Source organism: Apteryx mantelli, chromosome 1, assembly GCF_036417845.1.
Source record: "Apteryx mantelli isolate bAptMan1 chromosome 1, bAptMan1.hap1, whole genome shotgun sequence".
Classification (NCBI taxonomy): domain Eukaryota; kingdom Metazoa; phylum Chordata; class Aves; order Apterygiformes; family Apterygidae; genus Apteryx; species Apteryx mantelli.
The window spans coordinates 203,497,362-203,511,238 of record NC_089978.1 but is presented as its reverse complement, the minus strand read 5'-3'; the positions used below and the strand labels follow the sequence as shown (position 1 = coordinate 203,511,238).

General features: G+C 36.6%; 1 protein-coding gene across 1 annotated transcript in view; it reads left to right on the top strand.

Annotated features, from left to right (window-relative positions):
• The window catches only part of TAFA5 (TAFA chemokine like family member 5), a 435,064-nt gene that overhangs the window by 419,032 nt on the left and 2,155 nt on the right, over nucleotides 1-13,877 (top strand). The gene's annotated exons all lie outside the window — the stretch shown is intronic.

Below are 13,877 nucleotides of genomic sequence, written 5' to 3'. Positions count from 1 at the left end.
CGTTTATGCATTCTCTGCAACAAATCTTAAAAAAAAAAACCTACTTGAGTATTTCTTTATATATCATCTAATTAATTAAAAATAGACTTGATCTGTAACAGGTTGACATTACACTGAGACATCCCCCAAAGTACTAAGCAGAACCCATAGAACCACACAGTACAGCTAAGTGCTTCTTTGTACCTCGTAGTAAAAGTTAATATCTCTAAGTTATGCTAACAGCCATATTGCTTCCAGATACTGCACCTAAATCTCTCTTTAGTCCCCTTATCTCTCTCCGTGATTTATACTGTTACGAAAGTGCACGCCTTATTCCCTCTTCAGGATCTCAGTGAACATCTTTCTTTTCAGTTTATAGGTGATGGTTATTGACTATGTTTAAGGTGAGGTTTGGCTCTTAGCACATGTTTTGGCTGTTCAACAGATCATTTGCCCAAATTTCAATAGGAATTGAATTGTGAGAGCTACAGTTCATACAGTTGTTTGTTCATATAGTCAATCAGTCATAAATCAAAAGCTATTTAATATAGGTATATTTACCTATATTTAATATATTTAATCATTTAATCAACAATTTAATCAACAAATAAATAATTACATTTATTTGGCAAAAGTTCCAAAGAACATCTGTTTATCTCAATTATTTGTAATTTTGTAAATGTTAAGGGCTTAGCCAGGAATTCAGTTCATCATCTTCCTTATTTTGAGATTGAAACACTTCTTTCCCCAGACTTAAGAACTTGCCAGCCAAAAGTTTCCTGCCACACTTTTCATTTTAGGACCCTATATGTTATATTTTTCATGAGCAAAATATACCTTACAGAGATGTCTGGGAAATAAGCCAGTTATAATGGTTTCAGGAGAACCTGCAGGACGATAGAATAGCAAAAAAGTGTACTTGTATTTAAATACATGAATGTCTCAAATTAGCACAGCAAATGGCAATTGGCAGCCTTTGATGAATCTTGGCACTAGTTTCCACTCAAACTGTGTATGAGCCTTTAAAACAAATTTTATTATCTCTTTGTTGACATTAATACAGGTCCGAATCTGTAGCTGCTGAATTATGTTTAGTTACGATCCATATTTTTTTTTCCACATTTTAATGTTGTTTGTGCTGTTTTTGGCCTATCAGACAACTGTATATCTCATAAGTGAGCAAAGCATTGCCATCGCTAGGAATGATAGGTTCATTTTCAAGTCACCCTGTTTGTGAATTTTGATGGCAAAGTGCTCAGCTGCACTTTGTATATGCTTGGCCGTGGGTGCCTGGTCATCTTTGACAAAGATGACCTCTGGCAAATATTGAAATTTTTTTTTTGCCTCTGGAGTCGGCTCAGAGAGTTTCAGCTGTCAGAGTTCTGGCCTATCACAGTGCCATATTTTGGAAAAAAAAAAAAAAAAGATTCTCAGGAACAGAGTTTATTGGTGGAATGTTCAGATATATAGAGTAGGAAAAGAACATTAGTTTAATAAAATTTTAACATAAGTACAAATTAAAATGGAAAATCATTACGAAAATGTGTTCTATTACCCATTGATAGGCTGGTCTGCATTTTTAAGTGTATAAACAGCAAGCACCGCAGGTTAGTTAAGTATAGTTTATCAAAGTTTAAAGACTAGACAGTAGATATATTTCAATAAAATGGATCCCCCCACCCCCGTCTTTTGGTCAGATTGTGTCCAGCTCTGAAAGTTTAAGAGGGAAGGAAGAAGATTCAGGAAAAATTCAGAATTCCTCTTACCCAAATGTTGAATCTACAATCAGAGTAATAATTATTAGTATTTGTTAAAACTTGGAATTTTCATTTTTTTGGCATTTGGAATCCAAAGGAGCCTTTTCATTGTTTCACCATATTATTTTTCATTTTCACTACTCTTATGACATTGTTTAATGGCATATTAGTAGTAGTATTATAGCATTTTGTTCCTACTAATGTGTTATAATAAGATATATCATCAATGGTCAAATCCATTTTTAGGTATATATTTTGTTTTGTGATTATCTTTTTTTTAAATTAAAAGGGCCTAGTGCTACTTAACACTGATTAAAACATGTAGATCAAAGTGACCACTGTCTGTACAGGAATGAAAAGAAGCTAAGCATCGAATGTACTAATTAGAAAAGCGGCTGTTTTCCTGTTAATATCTTAACTTGAAATAAATTTGTCAAGGAAGATGAAAACATCATCTGGTCTTTAGAAGTAACATACCATACAGGTTTTTTTACTAAAAAAAAAAAAAGTCAAGGAATATATATTTTTAATTATAAAAACAATAATTTGTGACATCCAGATTCATTCCTCTATTTAACGCGCTTACCAGTTACATGAGTTGAGAAGCTAGTTGCTGTTAATCTTCTCCATCATCAATGGAGAGACATAGACCCCTCCAAAAGGTAAGGTTTCATTGCATTTATATGATAAAAGCAATAGGGTTTGGGGGGGGGGGTGTTTCCTAAAAGACTGTCAGGCTAAACATTTTTTAAACATTGGATAAGATTTATGGATTCTAATTTAAGGGGCAGCTAAGACAAGTGTGCATAGTTGCAGTATGCTTTAAAACAGTCTGTATTAGCAACTCAAAATGTGTGTTTTTCCAAAAAAGTGTCCACGGCTAACAAACTACTAAATTAGGCATTTAGATGCCTGCAGGTCAATGAGATAATTAGAATCCAGGTTTTTATTTTTCAGATAGAATTATCAAATAGTTTTACCCAGCACAAACAGATAACACTGTGACACAGAAAATAAGACATCTCAGTCAGTTCTATCTAACAAGCAATGCTAATTATTTAAGCAATAAATGTTAGAATTATTAGTATATATTTCTCATAGTGTATCTTGTTACACAGTACTCCTTCTGGGATCCAAAATGAAAATGTAATTGATTCATTTTGAAATGAAAGTTTAACTTTTTGAAATAGAATTATTTTCCTAAGCAAAATTATTCAAGATTATTTCTAAATGTTCTTGTACCAGGAAGTGTTGAGTCTAGCAGTGATAAAAGCCATTATGAACAGAGTTGATCATTGTGGGGAGAGGAGAGTTTCAGCTGAGTCTTGCCAGCAGATATACTTGCTGGGACAATTTTATGCCAGTACCTTGCACAGTGTGTTTTAATAGCATGGTTCTGTCTGTCGTGTCATTTCCAAAGAGGTCCCTGTGAATCTTACAGAATCCCATAGTTCACACCCACATGGTCTCCTACACACAACAGATTTTCTCCCCTACTTTAAAAAAAATCCTCCTTTTTTCCATTTCTGTTTAATTAAGGAAAAGGGGTAGTGTCAGACAACTACAAACTATTCTTTGTTAATTGACCCTGATACATTGACATCTCCAAGAAACTCATGTCTTAAGCCAGGGTTTATTCTGAGGAGAATATACAGGTCTCCACCTGACATTAAGAACTCAAACCAAATGATGTCATTTGTACATTAATCCTGTCCTATACAACATCTAATCCTTGGCCTCTAAGGAAAGATTGGTCATGACTTCTTCCAGCTGATATTTATGAAATGTTGCCCAACGTGTCTAGCAGAGTCAGTAATACATTTTCCTCTTTTTTCTGTTTTGTCTCTTGTTTCTATAGCATCTGAATTTTGTGTGATTTCTCATAAAACATTCTCAAGTTTCACCCACACAAGCCATCTGGACTATAGTTAATATTTTAGGACCTATCCCCTTAACTTTGATGTACTTTCTTGTAACTGCTAAAACACGGTGATATCTCTTCCTTCTGTCTTGAGAACCTCCCCCTCACAAACCCAAACATATCAAAGGAACCAAGGACTTGATATTGCCAGCAGCTGAAGTCTTTCAAATCTCTTGCATTTTTTTCAAATTTGAGAAAAATCTATGATGAGAAAAAGAAATCTATGAGGTCTCAGCAGCAAAAGTCTTAGCATAATGAAAAGAATAAAGTTTGAGACTATAGAATATTATAGTAAAAATAAGTTTCGTATTAGTGGTTCTTGGAACTGATTTGTTGTGTTTCGTTACGAACTCAGAAACAGCACTGTGATAAACGGCAGAGAGCATATACCTCACTAGATTTCACTAATGACATTATCATTACCATATCTTGTTTCCTGTCTTCACCTGATGCTTGTTTGCTTCTCAGGTTCATTGCATTTCATCTGAGTAGCTGTTTTATGACCCAGTGAGGTCCACTCTACACCTACGACTGGAACAAGCGAGGAACAGAAAGCAGTACATTTTAATCTGATTTAACCTAGAAGTATCTTTTAAATAGCTCTGTCATTTTTGCAATATTCTCAAGGCTTGATGTTATTATTTGTCATTCTTAAAATGTGAAAAAGAGCTTGAAAAATAACAAAGGTTCGATAAATGTTTCTAGGAAACAAATTGGCAGCTCTCCTAATACTTGTAATGAAATGTGCTTTGTGGAATAAGATGCTTATCTGGGATCCCATCCTCCTGACCTCCTGGGATTCTGTGATCACAGCAATGACATTTCTCTCTTAAAGATGGACCCACACAAATGTTTCATGGTCTGTTTGGTAGCCTTAGCTAACAGAACTGTGATTGCTTGCTGCTTAGGCACAAGGACAGATCGCAAGATTGTAATCTCATCCCTCTTTCCTGTCCTCTGTGTGATTCACCTCTGAGGAAATGCTCAGTCAGAAGACAAGGGCCTGGACAGTAGTGTATGTGGAGTTACAATAAGGATTAGCAGATAATTTATGGCCAGTTGGGACCCACAGAGACATAAGGAGGAGCTGCTTGGACCTCTTTTCCACTTGAGAAAGAAGAGTAAGGGCAGAATTCAGTTGCCTGAACTCATGTGTACCGGGTATCTGAGGTGCTCCAAGAATCTAAGACATCTTCAGGGGCACCTACACAGGGACTTTTGTAGCAGCATCTGGAGATCAGGGGTTCTGGTGCATGGCACATAGGCACCATGCATCTGTGTTCAGGCTGAATTGAACTCTAGATTCTGTTGACTCTAATTGAGATCACAAATAATCACCACATATAGACACCTAAATTTAGGTCTCAAAATCTCTGAATCCAATCCAAGGAGACTGAAATAATGGGGAGTTGAAGGACTCTATTGGAAGAGACACTGGATTAGGAATCCCTAAAATCTGATTGAGAGAGATTGCTACAGGGTAGGACATTAATCCCACCTCTACAGGCAGCACACAAAACTAGATACAGTGATAAGATTCCCCAAGACTGATATCTTTGCTTGTTGCTCTGTGAAAATAGAATTCTCCTCCACTCCTCAGCTCCAAGAGTTGTATTGTGCTCATTGTCTTTTGTGTGTGTAAAATTCATTGTATATTATAGCAAATTCCTTGACATTTGCCACAGTTTATTTTTCCTCTTTTGTTGTTTGTTTTCAGTCTGCTGCAGAAATCTGATCACCACAGCACTGCTTGCCAAAATATCCTAGAAAAGGGGTGGGGAGGGTAATGGTGGTCTTGCCAGAGAATTTAGATCCAATATGCTGCACAGTGTACAGAGCTCTCTGCCTCTAATAGACAGTGATGTATTGGTTGGTTTTTCAACTGCTGTATTGTATACATCCCTAGTTTGTGTTAGGTTTAAATGTATCTGCACTTTTAATCAGACTGTTATAACCATAATGTGTCTAGGTGTCTGCTTTGCCACTATGAGATTAAAAATGTTTCAGCTGAATAATTTTGGATCCTCATCCTTAAATGCCCTGTCTCATCCTTCTTCCCTGCATTTTCATAGTTATGCCGAACTCAAAACCAGAGAATAAGCGTAGACGTAAAAAGGTGGACATTTTAGTTGAGATTATAAAAAAGTATTACAAAACATATAAGAAGCACTTCCTGAAAGAAAATACAAGAGGACTAAATAGTCCCCAAAGGTGTATGGATGTATTGTCATTAAACAGAGGATGAACATACATTTCTGTATGCAAAATTCTCTGCTCCTTTCTCTTCTCCCCTTGTCTTGTTGAGAAGTAGCCCCAAAAAATATTCTAGAACAAAATACTTTATCATTCACCACATTTTCCACGGTCCTTTCAGAACATGTATTGCAGAATGAAGGGTCTCTGCACAAGCTAGTTTTTAATCTGAAGCAAGATAGGAACAGGAACTTTTTAAGGAAGCATGGAAAGATTTCACTTTCCTGAAGAACCTCACTGTTTCAGTGGTAGGCCATGTCAGGGAGAGATTTTTCACACTTTACAAAGGGTCTTTGGAGCTAGGAACTAAGTCTCATAAACCTGTCAACAAGGATGCTATAATCTGTTAGGCTGGAAAGTTTTGTGTTTGCACTGAAAGTGAGGAGAATCAATGTTTAAAAAGTTGAACTCTTTTGTGCTGATACATCCTGGTACGCTTCTACATGTATTAGAGGATTGTCTAAAGACGGGTCTGTTTTAGAAAATTTTACTTTTACAAAATGTATCCAGCTTCACAGTGGGCATGAGGACCAAGATCAGTGGTAGACTGTCTTCTATTTATATGTCCACATATGTTTGAGCTTTGTTGAAGACAGCCTTTACTATTCTGTCTTTGCTATGGATGACTGTATGTTATTTCTTCAGAAGAATGCAATGTATGTTCTTGTCTTTGTTTTCAAACAGGGCTATGAAAGAATATAAATCTTCCTGCATTCTTCTTTACCTAACACATATATACATTCCTCCTCCTCTCACTCCTCTCAGTCACCCACTTCCTACTTTCTCCTCGAGCCACAGACAAAAGCAAAGTAGAGCAATTTTAAATACTGGGCTTTTTTCCCCATATCTAGCATATTTGTAAAGATTGCTGGTTGAAAGTCATCAACTGCACCAGACTGCTTTTTTGAATGATGTGACACATGACTGCTTTCTTAACTAATAAATTGCCAGGTGGACTACATAAAGCAGACATAACCAGTAAACACTGACTATTCCATTCCTTCACTAGCAGTTGAGCTTTCTATTTAAAGCTCACGCTTTATGATTCAGAATTCTCTCTTTTAATGTATGAAATATCCTAAATATTCCATCTAAAAGCACACTACCTTTCTGATATATTATTCATTGAACTTTAACTATTTTCACATTCAGTCTTAGGAAATCACTGTTCCAATTTTTATTGCAAGTGTGAGGCCAACCTTGTTCCAGACCAGCTGCCTGTCAATCAGATGTCACTCACAGATGCCCCTGAACAATTCTCTTCTCTAATTAGAGATGAAAAAGTAACAGTTTAGATTTGTCTGCAGACTTTAGCTGCTGGCAGATGTGGATTGCTAGTTTTCTCATTCATTATGTAGCTTAGTAAACTTTAAAATAGACAAGATAGATTGTTTTTAAACTTTGCAGATAAAACTCCCATCACCCTCTCCATGAGATGCCCCTCTACGGTGGCAATACGAGCCTCTTTTTATGGAAGATCATTATTTTTATTAAATTCTTATTAACATCAAGCAAAATTAAGGCATATTATTCACAAGAAGGTTTAAAATGATTAAGGTTATCTCTATGTTAAGATTTATTTATCAATAAGCAGTGCACCCTTAATATATAGGTATATAGGTATGATATGCAAAGGTCAGTATAGATAAAGTTACTGCATTTTTATAAAAATAGACTCTTCAGTGCAGTGATGTTTTAGTCTGAATCTGTCTCCTACCTCAGAAAAAAATCTCGGGAACGGTAATTCCAGATTATTTTTCTACCACCCTGTGGAAAGCCCCTGGTTATTCTTACATGCTTTCAATTGTGTTAATATTGCAGTTGCTCCTATTTGAAGAGTAAAAGGAAAGCAGAGCATTAATCAGTTTTCAAGCTTATAATACTCTGTCAGTTACAAATCTTTCTTACTTTTACCTCCCACTAAGCCTCCTATAGGTGTACGCCTCTGACTGTTTTAAAAGAGCAAAAAGAATCAGATAGATACAATTTGGTGACTTGATCAAGGCCTTTAGCAAGGGTTATTTTAAGTGTGTTTGTTTCTTTACCCAGAGCACTGGAGAGATGAAAATTCCCTGTTTTGTGTCGTTGCTCCTTACAAGATGTGTGATCCTGCTCGTCATTCTCTCTTTCCCTCCATGTTGCTTCAAGGAATTAGCTTTAGACTTTCACGGGGACAGAATGAGCCCTACCTGTCCATTTTGTCATCCAAAGTACTTCTAAATGCTATTCCAATAGGAAGTCTCCCACCATCACCAATGCGCTCAAGGTCTTTGAATATTCTAAGCACAGGTATTTCAGACGGGGTATATCTTTTGCCGCCTGCCTTGCCTTTCCTTAGCATATGTTTAGAACCTTCAAAGCAAGCTAGCATTGTTATGGATGCCTGAGCTTGGGCTTTAAAACATGAGTCTCCTATGCGCCCCAGAGTTGAATGTATTTCAGCTGGTTTGTCAGTTAGGCTATATTACTATAGCAGGTTCTACCATCTTTATTCATGGTAAGGATTAACCAATTATAAGGACAGTGCCACTGCCTTCACTAGTATCACAGATGAAGCAATGGGTAATTCAGTAGAAGGAGTGTATGATCTGACCCAGCATATTCCAACTTCTCATAAATTCAAAAAGGTAATACAAGACAAATATGATTTTTGCGGAAAAGGAAATTAATAATCAAGGTGATATTCCTGGTAGATGGTAAGGGGAAGCTGAGAATATAGAGCTAGGAGTGATATTTAAGGAAAAACAACACTTTTTATTTTAGTTCGAGAGAGATTATTGATCTTAAAATGATTGTTGTTGGAAAAATAAATCCCTATTTGCGAAGAGTTTTAATAAATGCTTTCTACTTTCTGTAGCAAAGTGTTAAAGAAACGGCATGCTCTCTTAGAAGGTCACTATTACCTGAATTCTTCTATCTGTAACTCGTGAATGCTACTTTGTCAGATTGCAGTATGTATAGAAAGCATGCCATCCACTACCTAGTATGCTAGACTGCTTTTTATTCATCTACGACCACAGTCATTAGGTTTGACCAGTCTTACTATTCCTAGTTCCATAGGCATTATAATCCATTGAACTCGTGAAGATATCCTGCCCCATGGCTATCTCAGTGACACAGAATAAGTATAGCATTTCTACAGGAAATAACTTTCATGCTTCTTTTTCTTATACCTAATAGTCACAGTCACTTTAAAGTTAGATTAACTTGCCTTTTTTTGAACACTGAACAATTCAATTTGCGTATATGAAAAGCAAGGAGAAAGGAAGGGGAGGGGAAGAAAACAGAATAAATTGTCACGAGGGACAATGGGAGTTCACATAAATGCAACAGGTCTTTGCTACTGCTAGGATCATCGCCAGAAATTTACATTTTTATTCCCATGAAGCATGAGGTATCTTGCAAGACTGTGTAAGGTTTTCCTTGGGCATTTTAATGCTTTTATATCTTCCTTTCTACATTATACATGGTTAGTTATTCAGGGACCTAGAACAGACAGCTGCAGAAGCAGAGGGGAAAGACATGCTGTTTATTTGACTTCCAGTCAGTTATTAAAAGCTTTGGAACTGTTTCCATTATGAATAGATTTTCTGAGACAGAGATTGGCCAAACCTATATCCAGCCTTGTGAATTATTTTTGTATGGTATGTTAGTTTTTTTCATATAATAGTACAAGTTAAAAACAACAAAAGTCATTTACACTGATGGGTGCTAGACAGAATCCCAAGATACACAAAGGCATTTTTAAAACTGTAGTTTAAAGTGTAAAATACTCCGTTTAGACAAGTAGTTCAGCTGTTAGGCAACACTAAAACTTCTAAAATGACCAATTACATTGGAGGCATCGAGAGAATTTCCAGAAATCGGTACTGGAAACATGATAGATAATTCAGAGTTGTCATCCCAGTGTGCAAAGGTAGCTTCACCAGGCAGTCATGTAATAGCACTTGGCTACTGTAGCACAAAATAACAACTTTGGTTCACTCTGATGTTCATTTTTATTCTAAAAATACAGAGTGGAAACCAGATGAAACTGCTAAAGCTTTACCAGGCTTGACATGGAATTGTTGCTCCTTATGTGGATTCCATTTAAAATAAAAGGCCAGTCCAGACATTCTTGAAACTCAGTCCTGGCTCTGAAAATATTTGCCAGCCACGATAAGTCTGGCTCAATTTTCTGTTTTGTGATCAAAAACTCAAACATTCTATCACTATATTAGATCCTAGATACCACAGTGAAAGATGAGGTTTTTTTGATGGGAAGCCTGTGTAAGTCAGAGGAGTACCACATATTCCCGTCTCCACAAGGTGACTTGCAAAGCTTATTTCTCTGTCTTTGACCACGGGAATGAAACAGTGAACTACTTTATTTTGTGTCTTTAGGGCAGAGTTGTAGATAGACTGCCCTTACTCCACTCCTTACAAAGTAAGAGACATTAAGTGTACATTGTTGCTATTGCTCTAATAGGTCAAACATTCTTAGGATATGTTAAAGCCATCCAAGAACTATAATGAGGTATATACGATCATATGAAATGTATTGTTTCTGATGCTTTAGATTATCTTTTAATAGTCAGGAAAATGACTCCTACATTACTCATTTTTTGCTCTTGAACAGCATTCCATGGAGCGTACTGGAGCTGATTATCGTTTGGGCTTCCATGACATTAACAGTCAGATATTGTACAGCAGTATTTTAAGCTCCAGTACTAGATGTCCATTCAGTAACTTTAAGTCCAACGAGTTCAAGAGTTCTCCAAACTGTGATCATCTTACTGCCAAAATACTGAGGTGGATTGCTGAACCATTCATTTTAAGATAACTTTTAATTTTGCCTCCATTTTAAAGTAATTTTTTTGTAAATGTGGATGACACATACAAGGGAATAGTCTAGACTCCAACAGAAAGTTTCCACTAGTTGTTATGGAAAAATTCCTATTAACTGTAGTGGTCTTGGATCAGGCCAAGGGTTTGTACAGAACATTAAATTATAGTGATCTCCTCTGGCTTCAGAACTTCCTTTAAAAATCAGTTAAGTCATTTTGTTCTGTCATGTACAGTAGTACACACACAACTGTATTAATGAATAACTGTAGTTGTACCATACAAAGACTGAAATGCTGCAGCACGTGACTTTCCTATTCTGTTAAGAAATACTGAAGTAAAACTGGGGCAAGTGGAAGGGTAGATGCTTATACTGAAAAGCTTACAAGAAGTAGTAACAAAAGAGAGGAACAGTATTAGAATGTTTTTTTTTTTCTGTTTTGTCTGACATATCAAGTGTCTTGCTATTTTATTGGTTTTGTAATATTATACCAACAATGAGACAGGAGCTGCCTGGTATTTTAAAGCCCAGTGAGGTTCATATTTGGGGATGCTATTGTGATAGTGAAAAGCTTTTAACAAACCCACTCAGCCACTCAGCTTTTGCCATTTTGTGGCAGAGATGAGTGTTTTGGTGGAGCAGTGCCCGTAAGCTACTGCACACCTCTTCAACACCTGTGGTGACTGGAAATGCTGAAGTGGCTTTCCCACAAGGGGAGAAGGTGCTTTTGAAATCTCAGGTATGGGAAAGGAAGACTATTGTCAGAAGAAGGCAAAATACAGAGGGGAAATTTTTCCATTTTGCCTTGTTACCATCTGAGGTAGGAAAAACATCTTTCTACTGAGATAACAGATAGTCTTTGAGAGTTTACTGGGAAACGAATTATGTAATCAGTTGACTTACTGATATACCAAGCATTTGATGTGAGTGTTTCCAATATACCATACAGCAAAGATGATCTCAGCAGCAACTCAGGAAAAATATACTATGGAGAGAAAGCAACAGAAATGGGAGGTTATGCCCACTGCAGCACAGTGGCTGATGTGAGAACAGCTGACTATTTCAGAAGAACTCAGAATCTACTGTCTGAACAGCTGGGGAGAAATTCTGACTTCCCTCAAGTCAATGATAAAGAGACTTCAGGACAACCAGGATCTTGTGCAGTGATACCTAAAATTGACAGCAATCCTATGCAGAGATGGACAGAAAAGATAAGCTGGCACTAGGTGATTGGTACCCAGGCTCTCCTTAATATGATGCTGCTGCAAATTTCCTGAGTAAAGGAATAAAACTATACCAAGGCACCTTTCCCAAGTTTTCAAGCACTTTTGTGTACACAGTTATTTAATTTGCAATTTTCATTCAAATCTCTGTCAACCTAATTAATATTCTAGAAATTATTCCCAAGCAGTCTTCAAGAGCACCATTTTTCTTCAAACTTGCCTCTCAAGGATATGGTACTTTTTATGGTTTGAACTATTAGAGTAAGCAAATCATTTCTATGGTCAGTTTTGAGATCCCTCTTTTAGCTTGCTTGATCTGTCTATTTTTCTGGGGAACGGTTATTTCTGTGATGAGGAATGAAAGGGGAAGAACAGGAAATGAGAAGGTAGGTGCGCATTCTCTTCCTCTTCTCTGGACTCTTCATGCTCTCTCCCATCCTCTCTATCCTTTTTATCTGCTGTTCCTATTATCTGTCTTACTTCTCTTTTTCTTGCTTTCATTAATAAATGATGTTTAAACTTCCCTTGCTAACCTATATCTTTCGTCTTCTCTTTCATTCCATTTTCTCCTGTCATTGTCCAAAGTTGTAAATTCACCTCCTGCTCTCTAATCTGTTTCTCTGCCTGTCATCACTTTATTTCAAGCCTGCTCTCTATACTGCCTCAGCATTTTTAAAATGTGTAATTCTCTCCTCTCTTCTTCTCTCCTACTTTTAAAGTGTTGATACCATATTCATGCAGCAGGGATGTGCAAAGTGGTGTCAGGGATAGGAAGCCAGGAAGAAAGCTTTTAAATCCATGAAATGACAGAGCAGCAGGTATCTGCAAATGAATGTGGTTGTACCTGAATTCTCTCTCCATCCTGGGACCAATATGCTATAGAAATGCACTATGAAAACGATGAATACACAGTCCATCAGCAGTTTATGCTGTTGCTTTTAGCTTTGGGCCATTCCAGCCTAATTCAGGAAAGATTGAGCTAAGTCAGCCTACTTCTTCACACAATAGTAGTTTACCTTCAGACCTAATAAATCATAAAACTTTTGCTTTGTGTTTCACTGCCTAAAAAGTATTACTACCTTAAAAATTTTGTCCTTTTCTAATGGGAGGAAAAATAGGGGGCATAGTGCAAATCCCAGGAAAGAGTGTAAAGGGGAAACACATAAAAACATTTATCTTGCTGAATGTATATTTAAAAAGGGGGATATACCACAATAATCATCCAGGTTTTTTGCCTTCAGCCTGTCTGAGGCCATGTGGTTTGGAGATCTGATCACTAGTCCGAAAAGGAAAGGCTGTTTGCAAGATTTCTGGGGTGTTTTTTCCTGGAAAAGGTGAGAGGACAACAGCAGAAATCTGTGACATACACTTTATGCCTTATAAGGAAAATATTCATCTATCTATCTGTCTACCTATCTATCTATCTTTCTACATACATTTATACAGAGAGAGATACATGTGTTTCAAGCTGTCACTAAATTGATTTGGAGGCAGGTATTTCTTTCATTTACCTCTCTGAGGGATAGGTTAAAAAAAAAAATTTAATTCAAGGCTTGAATGAAGTGAATTGGAATTTCTAATTTGTTTTTCTCTTTCACATTCACTGTTCAGTATTTTCTGGAGTTATTCATGGTATTTCCATCAGTAATGACAATTCTGACTATTTGGAGATAGGATAATGCCAAAGCAGAAAACAGCATTTGAACATTCAAACAGCATTTTGTAATAATTATGCTTGCTTAATACACCTCAAAACATTTTTTGTTGCACAGTATCTGTCTAATTTAGAAACCATTTCTAAACTGATATTTTGGGTGAGCATGACTAGTTGGCCCCTTGTTGTGTAAATTAGTCATTACTTTCTCATTGTGTTTATGCTGTCTTCCAGTATTCTTGTTTTCTTCATAGTGTGAACTTTT